At 48.1% G+C, this 11,067-nt stretch overlaps 1 protein-coding gene across 1 annotated transcript in view; it reads left to right on the plus strand.

Annotated features, from left to right (window-relative positions):
- Positions 1-11,067, plus strand: part of SDR39U1 (short chain dehydrogenase/reductase family 39U member 1) — a 204,426-nt gene that overhangs the window by 72,945 nt on the left and 120,414 nt on the right. The window lies entirely within an intron of this gene.

Raw genomic sequence — 11,067 nt, forward strand, 5'->3', positions numbered from 1 at the left:
CACACATTGACATATACCAACATATAGTCACAATGTGTTTTTGGCTGTGTGTACTTCGGAGTGTCGCATTAGTTTAGTGGGGTAACTTGAATAAAGCTTGCACCATCAGTATCCAGGAGTGTTGCCTATACTCATCTTCTTTCAGGAATTGTCTGGAGTTGCAGTATCCATTTTGGTATGGAGCACCTCTTGGTTTGATGGCCGGATCGTAGTGTGGAACCAGTGTGCAGGGTCTCTTGTTGTTGGTGTATTCCTCAGTGTGTCTAGCATTGTCAACCTGTGTATGTACCGGAGAGTATGTGTCTGAGAGTAAGTATCCTGGTTAGTGAATGTCTCTGTGAGCATGTGTATGCTTTTGTTTTGAATATTTTTATTGTTTTCACAATATAAACGCATTTAGCAATCTGATTTGTAATAAAGCAAGTAGTTGCCCGCGCAGGGGCATAAGCATTGGTTAATAAAGGTGCAAACATTTCGTCGCTTACGCAGAAGCGGATTTGTCATATCCTGTATAGCTGGTTTGAGCGAATGCTTTATGTCAGCTGGTTTGTGCAAGTGTTTTGTGTTAGCTGGTTTGAGCGAGTGCTGTGTGTTAGCTGGTTGGAGCGAGTGCTGTGTGTTTGCTGGTTTGTGCGAGTGCTTCGTGTTTGCTGGTTTGTGCGAGTGCTTTGTGTTTGCTGGTTTGTGCGAGTGCTTTGTGTTTGCTGGTTTGTGCGAGTGCTTTGTGTATGCTGGTTTGTGCGAGTGCTTTGTGTATGCTGGTTTGTGCGAGTGCTTTGTGTACGCTGGTTTGTGCGAGTGCTTTGTGTACTGGTTTGTGCGAGTGCTTTGTGTACTGGTTTGTGCGAGTGCTTTGTGTACTGGTTTGTGCGAGTGCTTTGTGTGCTGATTTGTGTATGTGTTTTGCATTGGTTGGTCCGTGCACGTGTGGTTTCTTAGGTATAGCATAGCATATACAATGTAGTATTCAGGCAGGTAGATAGGCAATAGGAAACATGTGGAGCTTATGGTAGTCATTTAAAAACATAACGTCATGTCCTCGCTGCGCTACCCTGCGCAAGTTCAGTAAGTATATACACACTTCAAATTAGATGTGTCAATATCACTTAGTCTATTAAAACTCTGATATGCTGGGTAACATATGCCTATATATCCTTAATCGCTAATACTATGGGAATACTATGAATTCCTTTGGCATTTTGAGCTAGCTTGACCATAACTAGCTGATTTCAAATAAGCAAAGCAAGTAAAAACTAAAAAACAAAAATTGCAGAGAGAACGGGTTCACAAACGGAGTATCAAGAAACAGTCCCATTAGCCTTGTCAGTCCTTCGTTGATTTATTTATCCTTTGCTTGGGACAGTGCTCATGTGAAGTAGAGCTGTATAGCGGCATTAATTGAGCCTCTCCGCTGGAGGTGGCAAAGTAGTGCCTGGCAGGATAGGTTGTAGCGGTGCAGGCTGCTCTCTACTGTGGCCTCTGGAATGCTGATGTCAGGTGTGCCCCTATTTATCCAGTTGGCCGGTCAGTGCAAGGTCTCTCTAGCACCCCCGGTGCATCTGTCCCCCTCTTTTCCCCCTCCAGGCCTGCTCCGGCCGTGTAATCGGGTGCACTGCAGTGCTGTGGGCACTCAGGGATGTCGGTAGTCCGGCAGACTCCCACCCCTGAAAAGTCCTCGGCCCCTTGTCCCCTGCACCTCCCCAACTCCCACAGTTCCCCGTCGGAGCTCCAGCCCCTAGGTGCCTCACCCTTCTCCGGTCTCACACTTGTCGCCGGTGTTCGCCTCCCCGGCTACCGGTCCGCCGGGGGTCCAGCTCGCCCCAACGACACAGGGCTCGCAAAGTTGGGGGCATCCCTCCCTGGACCACCACCAAATCCTGGGGTACAGGCCGGCTCCGTTTCGTCCATTCAGCCGCCTGGAGGGGTCCAGCCGTGGGATTTGTCACACCGGGGGTCCAGGCAACCTCGCTTCCCTCCTTGCGGCGTGTGCTTTCAGCGGCCATCTTGGCGTGGGGGTGAGCTCCCCGCTCTGCAGCACTCCTGCCTCCAGTCTCCGGAGATTTGACTCGTGGGCCGGGATCACCCCCGCCGGCCCGAGGGGGGGGGAAGCGGGGCCGGGTCCGGTTTCCCCTCTCTCTCTCTCAGCCATCTGGTCTCGTGGCTCCTGCCGTTGCCGTGTGCGTGTAGGCCTCCTGGACTCAGCTTGCTCCGGTTACTCGGGTTGCGCGGCTGTGGCTTAGCAGGTGTCCCTGCGTTTTGCTCCTGTGCCTCTCCCTTACTCCAGGTATGCTTTTGGTGTCTTATTTTTGAATATTTTGGTATATTTAAGCAGCTCAGAGCCGGAGCCGGCATGGATGGCTGCCGCTCGGCTCGGCGGCCCGGCCCCGCCCCCCATGTGTATGCTTTTGTCTGGGACTGTATGTGTGTGGCGGAGCCTTAAGATGGACACCTAACTTGCTTAATTAGAGAGCTACCTCTCCATCGCGGAACATGAACATCAATAACTTTAAAAATCCACAAAATGTATTTACCAGTTTATTATAAACTTTTTTTTTCAAATACGCAGCCTATGCAATTTAAGACATAAGTGCCACAGTAGCGTAGAATGCTTGTAGCATTATGACAATAAAAGAGGGCATGTAATATGAAACTGCAGAATTTGCTATTCAAGAAACAGAATACTTCTTTATCATCATATGATGGACATCTTCTTGTGAGCAGTCAGTCAATAATTTCCAAGAAAAGAACAGATTCTGAGCGTGGAAGAGAAGTGGAAACAATAGGAAAAGGTAGCGTATATACTCGAGTATAAGTCGACCCGTATATAAGCCGAGGCCCCTAATTTTAGCACAAAAAACTGGGAAACCTTATTGACTTGAGTATAAGCCTAGGGTGGAAATGCAGCAGCTACTGGTACATTTCTAAATAAAATTAGATCCCAATAAAATTACATTAATTGAATATTTATTTACAGTGTGTGTATATAATGAATGCAGTGTGTGTGTTTGTGTAGTGTGTATATAATGAATGCAGTGTGTTTGCGTAGTGTGTGTATATAATGAATGCAGTGTGTGCATATAATGAAGGCAGTGCGTGTGTTTGTGTGTATATAATGAATGCAGTGTGTATTTGCGTAGTGTGTGTATACAATGAATGCAGTGTGTGCATGTGGCGAAACCGAACTCGCCACGTGTCCTTGGAGGGGGCTGCTTGCCCGCCTCTTGCCTTTGGACTATGGACCAGACTTTATGGGAATGTGATACCCCAGATAGCCATACCATGGAGCCTATCTATATAATGAAAGACTATGGGAAAGACTTTAGCTCCATGGCAATTGTACTGTGTGAGTAGGATCTGCGCGCTATTCGGTAGTTTTGTGCGTGCAGATCCCAGCTATCTGGGGATAGGTGAAATGTCTGTGTGTTATGTGTAAATGTGACTTTATGTATTTTAAAGTGTTTTATGTTGTTTTGCAACCATGTGGTTAATGGAGTCTGCCTTTAGTCCTGGGTAATTGGATTACTTCTCCAATTAACTCCAGGGCAGAAGGGAGGAAACCAGGGTGCATTGTGGGGATGTTTTTCTGCCAGCCAGAAAGGAACAAAAGATACTTTTAGTAACTTTTTAACCCCTGCTCGGATTCATGCCATTTTTTAATATGTTGTTCCCCTGAATGGATTGATTGTGGATATGTATTTTTATGTGAATGTGATGTATGGTTTTAAAGTTATGAAAGTTGTGTAAAAGTATATGTTACACTGTATGCATAATGGGATTATGTGTCACACTAAGGGGAGGGGATGTGTGGGAGGTAACATCTATGTCATTGGTTCTTTTATGCCTCCCCCTGGGTGTGGCCTGTATGTGTGAGTTGGAAATAAAAGCCAGGCTGGATGAGCCAGTCCAGAGTTCCTGTTTTACCCTCAAAGTGATGTGTCGTCTCATTATTGGGGGAAGGATTTATTGTATGCTGTTCCAGTTGACTGCTAGGAGTACAAGCCTATTCGTATGGTTCCTATTCAATGGTCTACAGCATTCAGAGGCTTGAGAAGGTTCATATGTTTCTCGGATTCGGTGATTGTGGTGTCTGCCAGAGTGCTTGGAGTCCTCAGGAAGCACTAGGAGCATCCTTTAACGGAGGTACCCGGTCGGGGTGCCAGGCGATCCGTTACATTGGTGGCAAGCGGTGGGATGGCGTCCTAGTGCGAGGTAAAGCAGCTCAGAGACACTGTTTGGATTTACAAATTGAGGGCAACGCTAGCACTCGTGCAGCGCCCCTGGGAGCAGACTAGTATGGAAGGTTCTGGCTCTGGAGATGATTGGCTGGCCGAGGTGAGGCAGCGAGTGGCCGAGTATGGGGATGATATACCCATGGAGACACGCCGGGTGATCTGGAACCAGGTCATGGCCGAGCGAAACACAAGGCTGGACCGAGAATTCCGGTTGGCGAAAGAGAGGAAGTATGCTCAGCAGCAGGAGCGTTACAGCAGCCGAGTAGAGGCTGCATCCGAGGAGGTTAGCCGTCTTTCCCTGAGGCGGCGGGAAGAACCCGAAGTGGGGGTCCTCATAGACTGGTCCTGTGAGGAACCACAACAGGCAGGTAGAGATGGGACCAAGGTCTCTCCACCGGGATGCTGGGCAGCCGGCCCAGATCCCCAGCAGCAGCCAGAGTTGCCAGGTGGGGAAGCAGGTGGCCCTTACTCACAAATGTTGAGAGGCCTCACGGATTGGTCCTGGGAAGACTCACAGATGGCAGGTGGAGATGGGACTGCGGTCTCTCTACCGGCCCTACAGGGATGCTGGGCAGTCGGCCCAGATCCCCAGCGGCAGTGTGCGTTACAGGGAGCTGAAGGTGCCGTTCTTGCTCCCCAGCGGCAGTCTACGGTGCAGGGAGAGGAGCCTGTTATCCCCTCTCCCCAGCGGTTGAAGGTGTGTAAGGGAGAGGAGTTTGTTATTCCCTCTCCCCAGCGGCAGCACAGCTCACCAAGGGGAGACAGTAAGCCCCTCACCAGCGCAGATGGGACCGTGGTCTCTGCGCCCTGCCTACAGGGAGTACAGAGGGTCAGCCCTGCTCCCCAGCGGCTGAAAGTGTGTAAGGGAGAGGAGTTTGTTACCCCCTCTCCCCAGCGGCAGCTTAGCACACCAAGGGGAGACAGTAAGCCCCACACCAGCGCAGATGGGACCGTGGTCTCTGCGCCCAATTTACAGGGAGCTGAAGGGGCCGTCCTCCCTCCCCAGCGGCAGTGTGATTTGTTGGGAATTGGGAGCCCAGTCTCCATTCCCCAGCGGCAGAGTATCCAGCAGGGAATGGAGAGCCCAGCCCCCTTTCCCCCTCAGCAGGACTCTGTGCTGGGAGGAGAGACAGTCGGTCTCCCTCCGCAGAGACGGGAAGTATGTATGGGAGAGGAGATTGTTACCATCTCTCCCCAGCGGCGGATCATTAATGTACAGGGAATAGAGAGCCCAGTCTCCATTCCCCAGCGGCAGAGTGTTCTAATGGGAGAGGAGCTGGTTACCACCTCTCCCCAGCGGCAGCTTAATGTACCAGGGGGAGACTGTAAGCCCCACACCTGTGCAGATGGGACAGTGGTCTCTGCACTTCCAGCACAGGGGGTAGGGACGGTCGGTCCTGCCCCCCCACGACAGGGCTGTTTAGCCAAAGGGGAGACAGTCTGTCTCCAGCAGCAGAGCTGTGTACCCAGAGGAGAGACGGTCGGTCTCCCCCTCCCACAACCAGGCTCCAATCAGGCTACTTCAGTGGTAGCGCTGGCACCAGGGCAGAGTACCGCTGGTCTCTGCCCACTCAGCAACCCACCAAGGCAGACTACCAGTCCCCCACACAGCCGTGGTGAGGCACCTGGACCTGGACAAAGTTCTCCTCTACCCAGGTGTAGTAACCAGTTATTGTGGGTGGGAGGTACTGCTGTTTGTGCTTCATGGGTGGGTTGCTGGACTAACCAGGGCACGGACCGGCAGGAGGTCAGATACCCTGTTAGTCTGGGGGGTAAAGGGGAGAAGTGTGGCGAAACCGAACTCGCCACGTGTCCTTGGAGGGGGCTGCTTGCCCGCCTCTTGCCTTTGGACTATGGACCAGACTTTATGGGAATGTGATACCCCAGATAGCCATACCATGGAGCCTATCTATATAATGAAAGACTATGGGAAAGACTTTAGCTCCATGGCAATTGTACTGTGTGAGTAGGATCTGCGCGCTATTCGGTAGTTTTGTGCGTGCAGATCCCAGCTATCTGGGGATAGGTGAAATGTCTGTGTGTTATGTGTAAATGTGACTTTATGTATTTTAAAGTGTTTTATGTTGTTTTGCAACCATGTGGTTAATAGAGTCTGCCTTTAGTCCTGGGTAATTGGATTACTTCTCCAATTAACTCCAGGGCAGAAGGGAGGAAACCAGGGTGCATTGTGGGGATGTTTTTCTGCCAGCCAGAAAGGAACAAAAGATACTTTTAGTAACTTTTTAACCCCTGCTCGGATTCATGCCATTTTTTAATATGTTGTTCCCCTGAATGGATTGATTGTGGATATGTATTTTTATGTGAATGTGATGTATGGTTTTAAAGTTATGAAAGTTGTGTAAAAGTATATGTTACACTGTATGCATAATGGGATTATGTGTCACACTAAGGGGAGGGGATGTGTGGGAGGTAACATCTATGTCATTGGTTCTTTTATGCCTCCCCCTGGGTGTGGCCTGTATGTGTGAGTTGGAAATAAAAGCCAGGCTGGATGAGCCAGTCCAGAGTTCCTGTTTTACCCTCAAAGTGATGTGTCGTCTCATTATTGGGGGAAGGATTTATTGTATGCTGTTCCAGTTGACTGCTAGGAGTACAAGCCTATTCGTATGGTTCCTATTCAATGGTCTACAGCATTCAGAGGCTTGAGAAGGTTCATATGTTTCTCGGATTCGGTGATTGTGGTGTCTGCCAGAGTGCTTGGAGTCCTCAGGAAGCACTAGGAGCATCCATTAACGGAGGTACCAAGTCGGGGTGCCAGGTGATCCGTTACAGTGCATATAATGTTTTTAAATTATTTATTTATTTATTTATTTTTTTTATTCTTTATTTTTGATGTGCATGTATAACATTCACTTGACTGCAATGCCACAACAGCATTCCTAGGTAATATAAACATACAAAAGTTGTATCCGTCGTTAAGCATTTAGAAGATTTGCACATATTTTTAAAACAATATATGATAAAACAGGCTAGGTACATGCTGGCTGTCTAAGATGAGTTAGTCAGACGTTTGGTAACAGTGGTTTAAGGTTAGTAAGTGCAGTAATCGTTGTCGCTTTAGCTTCGGGCCCTAGGCATGATCACGCTTGAACAGGCTATCTAACTAGTCATATCCTACAGTCGCTTAGCAGTTAGGTCACATATCAGACATTGTGTCAGTCGCTAGGTAAGTCGCTTCAATGTGATGGGTTAAATATGCCAATTCAAGTCCAGCATTTGTAGTAGTATTGAAACAAAGATCACCCATGCTTTTGCAATTCTAACTAATGACAGTTATATAAAGACAGGCTGGTAAGGTCAACAAAATGGTCGCTCCTATTCACAATGTGATCTATAGGCAAGCTTTTGGGTGCAATATACCCCCAGGCAGCATATCTCGTAAGTGAATGACACAGTCCCTGAGGTTGAGATGGTGAATGACAGGACAGTTCTGGTTGAAAAAGTCCTTTGTTAGGTGAGTAAGGGACGTCCTCCGCAGCTGCTGGTGTGTTATATCAGGGAGGCCTGTCTGCTGCCAGTCGTTGGGTAGAGTCTCTTCCATGTTCTAGTCGCATGTGAGGATCTCCTTTTCAGGGATGTGGGTGATGGCTCCTTTGCTTTTCCGCATGCTGGTTTGCCTCCCAGTGCGGCTTCCACATGCTGGCTTGCCTCCCAGTGCGGCGGTGGTTGCAGGCTGCCGATGCCTCTGTGGGTCGTCTTGTTTCTCCGTTCAGAGGGAGGAAATGCCGGAGCCCAGCTGGGGACCTCCGAGGGTGCAGTGTTAGTGGAGGTGGGTGGCGTGCTGGGGTTCTGGGATGTGTGCAAGTGGGTGGTTGCAGTCGGGGATTGTACCTTTGGCATGTTCAGTCCGCTCATTTTACCGCTGCCGTTGGGTACCTTGTAGAGGCTCTGGCCTCGCCACCGCCATCTTAGTGACAGTGCCTGGAGCGTGGGTCTTAGCGGCCCTGTTGCTTCGCCTGTCGAGCTTGCGGCTGTCGGGTCCCGAGAGTGGGGACCGGGAACAGCCCCCCGGTCCAGAGGGGGGGTACGGGGCCGGTTCCCCGCGGGCCTGACTCGAAGTACTGCATGGCGTGCGGCAGGGCAGCGGCTGTCCGCCCCGCTCGCCTCCAGAGCAGGCCTCAAAAGTGATTCCTCCTCCAGGGGACTGAAGCCTGATCGGCCAGCCTCACCCTGGAACCAGGGCTCTCCGCCCGCTGAGGGCCACCGTTGTCGGTCGGTTTTGTGCCAGATATTGGAGTTTTATTGCCTGTTAGGCCTTGGATTGCGGGAGCTGGTCCCACTTGCAGCCAGCCAGCTCGGCGGTTCGGCCCCGCCCCCCTTTTTAAATTATTTAAATTTATTTATTTTTAGTCCCCCCACCCTGCTTGTTGCCTTTCTAGGGAGGGGGGCTGTAACATTCACTGGTGGTCCAGTGGATGGGCTGTGCAGTGGGGGGGCCAGAGCGAGCTGTTACTTACCTTTAAGGCTGTAAGTAACAGCTCGCTCCGGCCCCCAGCAGGACCGCTGGCTTGTAATATGCCCGGCGATCCTGGTCTGTATTCTGGCAATGTAAGTTGCCATAATACAGACAGTGACTCGAGTATAAGCCGAGGGGAGCTTTTTCAGCACAAAAAATGTGCTGAAAAACTATGCTTATACTCGAGTATATACGGTAAGTTAGGCAAGTGCCACTTTAAAAAAAAACTTTAAATACTTATTTTATTCCGTCTCTGCCTCCTGCGACGTCATTGCGAGAGGGGAAACTCAATGTGCATGCAAAGCGAGTGCCATTAGGTCTTCCCCATAGGAAAGCATTTAATCAATAAAAAAGCGTGAGAATGTCGAGCATCTTTTCATGGAGTTAAACAAGCAGGAAGGTCCTCTAGTGGCTGTCTAGTAGACAAGAGGCTGTCTTACCTCTGGACAAGGACACTGCATCCAGAGATAAAGTAGCCTGGGTACCCATAGTGTCCCTTTAATTCTTCAAGTCAGCTGGTCTAAAAGCCAATCTGCTACTAATTAAGACTGCATTGGAATTTCACTGTAAATCAAATGCCATCCAAAGACATAAAACAAAGAAGAGACTGCTTAGTTTTGTTCCAAAAGGAAGAGCTCCTCTGTCATCTTTTCCCAACCCCAGCAACAGTCACAAATGATAGCTGTAGAATTCAGGATTTGTCTATAAAGGATCCAGTAGGACCTTACATAGACTGCAGTGTTGCACTCTCGCGCATGAGTGAGAGGACAGCACTGATATGGTTCTTGGAGCCAAAGACGACCTACAGCTTTAATATCTGTCTGTATCAGGGGGTCTTTGTGAAATATGCAAGACCCCTGAAATTAACATATCCACTTTAAAGGAGCGCTATAGGGCCAGGAACACAAACATGTATTCCTTGCCCTATAGGCTTAAAACCACCATCTAGCCACCCTCATCCCCCATGCCTCCCTAACAAAAATTCAAGTATGTATTGTATTCAAGTATGAAGCTGCTAGTTCTGGCTCGGTTTCCTTTAGACCTGCCCACTGCCTGCTGAGAAGTGGTAGCCTGATCCAATCACAATGCTTCCCAATAGGATTGGCTGAGAATGACAAAGAGGCAGATCAGGGGCTGAGCCAGAATGATTCAAACACAGCCCTGGCCAATCAGCATCTCCTCATAGAGATGAATTGAATCAATGATTCTCTATGAGGAAAGTTCAGTGTCTGCATGCAGAGGGAGGAGACACAATGTTTGGATGCATTTTAGGCAGCCATGATCCAGGAATGATCTCTAACAGCTATCTGAGGAGTGGCCAGTGAAGTTATCACTAGGCTGTAATGTAAACACTGCATTTTCTCTGAAAAGACTGTGTTTACAGCAAAAAGCCTGAAGGTAATGATTCTACTCACAGGAACAAATTCAATCAGCTGTAGTTGTTCGGGTGACTATAGTGTCCCTTTAACCCCTTAACCCCTTAAGGACACATGACATGTCTGACATGTCATGATTCCCTTTTATTCCAGAAGTTTGGTCCTTAAGGGGTTAAGGACACATGACATGTGTGACATGTCATGTTTCCCTTTTATTCCAGAAGTTTGGTCCTTAAGGGGTTAAATTTGAAATTCACGTTGAATGCTTGACAATTCTCATTTTAGTGAATAACATTTAGTGTTCTCCGTCCTTGTAGGTAGGATGTAGATCTTTTTTTCATACTTAGGTAATGAAGAGTCAGGGGAGATGATAATGAATAAAAAGTAAGCAGGTTGATATAAATGTTTCACTGGCAATGTATTCATAATTTAAAAAAAATAAATACATCACTTAACAGCGGAGGCAAAATAGAAAATGTTTTTTATCAGGTATAAAATAGCCATATCCAGGTCACTGTATTGCACGACGTTTTTTATATATACACTGTAATTACAATACAGAAAAGCAAAGTGTATTCTAGTATATTTTAGTTACTTTTATTGTTTACCCTTTATAAATCACTAATATTTGTTAAGTGCCCTGAACATGGATAAGGTGTAAGAAATATAAATCTTAAATTACAGAAGATGAAAGTGTGACCAAAAGTAATCTTGTTTTTAGGTTAGAAAAAGTTGCGTGTGTTCTACAGCACACCCAGTTATTGTGTAGGTCTACACAGCATTTTGACAAAACATTAGTTTCGACATCAGAAAGTAGCAAAAAGGTGAGTTAATGTTGAGCACTATCCAGCACAGGCAAGCAATTCCTAGGTTCCTGGGGCAAGAAAAGAAGTGGTTACTCATGCACAGGAATACAACCTTACTACACCTGTGAGGCACACCAAATGATCTAGTATGAGACCTTGTGAGCGCTTCAGGATGC

Source organism: Pelobates fuscus, chromosome 5, assembly GCF_036172605.1.
Source record: "Pelobates fuscus isolate aPelFus1 chromosome 5, aPelFus1.pri, whole genome shotgun sequence".
NCBI lineage: Eukaryota > Metazoa > Chordata > Amphibia > Anura > Pelobatidae > Pelobates > Pelobates fuscus.